The sequence below is a fragment of the Aplysia californica genome, unplaced genomic scaffold (genome assembly GCF_000002075.1).
Source record: "Aplysia californica isolate F4 #8 unplaced genomic scaffold, AplCal3.0 scaffold00305, whole genome shotgun sequence".
Lineage (NCBI taxonomy): Eukaryota > Metazoa > Mollusca > Gastropoda > Aplysiida > Aplysiidae > Aplysia > Aplysia californica.
In genome coordinates, this window is record NW_004797575.1 from 209044 (window position 1) to 210807 (window position 1764).

General features: G+C 42.7%; 2 non-coding genes across 2 annotated transcripts; both read right to left on the reverse strand.

The window, feature by feature from the left end:
* Positions 1 to 202: 202 nt before the first annotated feature.
* TRNAK-CUU lies at positions 203 to 275 on the reverse strand. Its single transcript has one exon. It is a non-coding gene; the product is annotated as a tRNA-Lys (tRNA).
* Positions 276 to 1426: 1151 nt separating this feature from the next.
* TRNAK-CUU lies at positions 1427 to 1499 on the reverse strand. Its single transcript has one exon. It is a non-coding gene; the product is annotated as a tRNA-Lys (tRNA).
* Between the last annotated feature and the right edge of the window lie 265 nt (positions 1500 to 1764).

Sequence of the window (1764 nt, forward strand, 5' to 3'; positions counted from 1 at the left end):
GAGGGATAAGGGGAATATATGTTTGATGGGAAAGAAAGAGTAAACCACACCAGAGCACCCGCCAACCACCCATACTTGAGATAAATTCCCGTGAGAGATACGAATGTTATAAGTATCCGTGTGCGTGGATGCTTTTTACAAAGTACGAAAAATGTTTCATATAAACTTTAAAAGGTGTGTAAAAAAAAAAGGAAAAGGCATACGCCCAACGTGGGGCTCGAACCCACGACCCTGAGATTAAGAGTCTCATGCTCTACCGACTGAGCTAGCCGGGCACATGTTCACACAAGATGAGCTTTGCCAAGCACTAGGGTGGAGCGAGGCTTACCTTTGGAAAGTTCCTGGGGTACTGTGGTCACACTGGTACAGTGTTAGTGTTAGGTTGGTTACGAGCACAACAAGGCTGTGAGTTCGATTCTCGACGCTGTCAGGTAACAGGTTCTAATAATATTCTTAGAAACAATACACAATCGAAATATCCTAAATTTAGCTAGCTGCAAATGGGCACTTTGCAAGCGACGAAGAAGAACAATTATTATCTCTGTACGAATTTTAGTGCCGTGCTTCTCGAGTGCCCATTGCGGATGGAATCGGGTCGGGTCGGGTCGGGTGGGGTCGGGTCAATCACTCGACTGGTCGCATGAAAACAAACACGTTTGGTTTTGAGGCGGCGATTCCAGCGATAGGCTTGTGCTATATGATTGCCGCTTTGCGCCTTCAATCGGGCTAGCAAACCGACCCGACCCGATCCGACCCGATCGAGCCAATGGGCGTTGTATACCTCAAGGCCAAGGGCATGTAAACGGTAATTTGAAATGGACAAATAAAAGGTCGCTTTTAAGCACAAGGGGGCTATCCCGAAAAACGCTGTTTTGAGAAAATCGAAGGTAAAGTTTTTTACCCTTGTTCAGTTTCTTTAATTTTAAAAGACAAGGAGATTTTTCTCTATAACCAAACAAATATACACACCAATGAAACCAAATTTCTCCTATAGTTAGGGCAATGCTAATTTTTTTGTGTAGGTCAAGATTTCTGAAAGCCCCCGAAATCTGGGTTAGCTCGCTTTTCCTTAAAAGCGACCAAATGGGCTTGGGGAATTTTAGGGCTAGGCCACGTGGACCTCCAGGCGAACATCTGACTCGGTGTCATTGTTGTCGTTGTTGTTTTCATAATGTTAAAATAGTTAAATAAACTCAAGGGAGGAAATGAGAAGTGGTCCCTTTGTACAGGCGATTGTCTTATCCATGTGTGGCCCTCAGAGCAGGTTGGACTGAATTTCACTAGCTGCTCCTTTTCAGGTAAGAAGTTTACCTGACATAATAATTACTAATCGAAGAAATTAGAAGCATCTCAAATTTATGAAAGTTGTAACATAGCACGAAAAAAAGACAGATGAAGAAATATAAAGATGTTTAAAAAAAAAAAACGCCCAACGTGGGGCTCGAACCCACGACCCTGAGATTAAGAGTCTCATGCTCTACCGACTGAGCTAGCCGGGCACCTGTTAAAACAAGGTGATCTTTGCCAAGCACTGGGCGGGTGGAGCGAAGCTTACCTTTGGGAAGTTACTGGGGTACTGTGGTCACACTGGTAACAGTACAGTGTTTAATTCGCTACATGTACAACAAGGCTGTGAGTTCGATTCTCGACTCTGATAAAAGGTTAGATCTATATTCCTATGAACAATACATATCATAATAATATCCTAAATTTAGTAAGCTGCAAATGTGTACCAAAGAGATTCTTTAATAATAATAATAATAA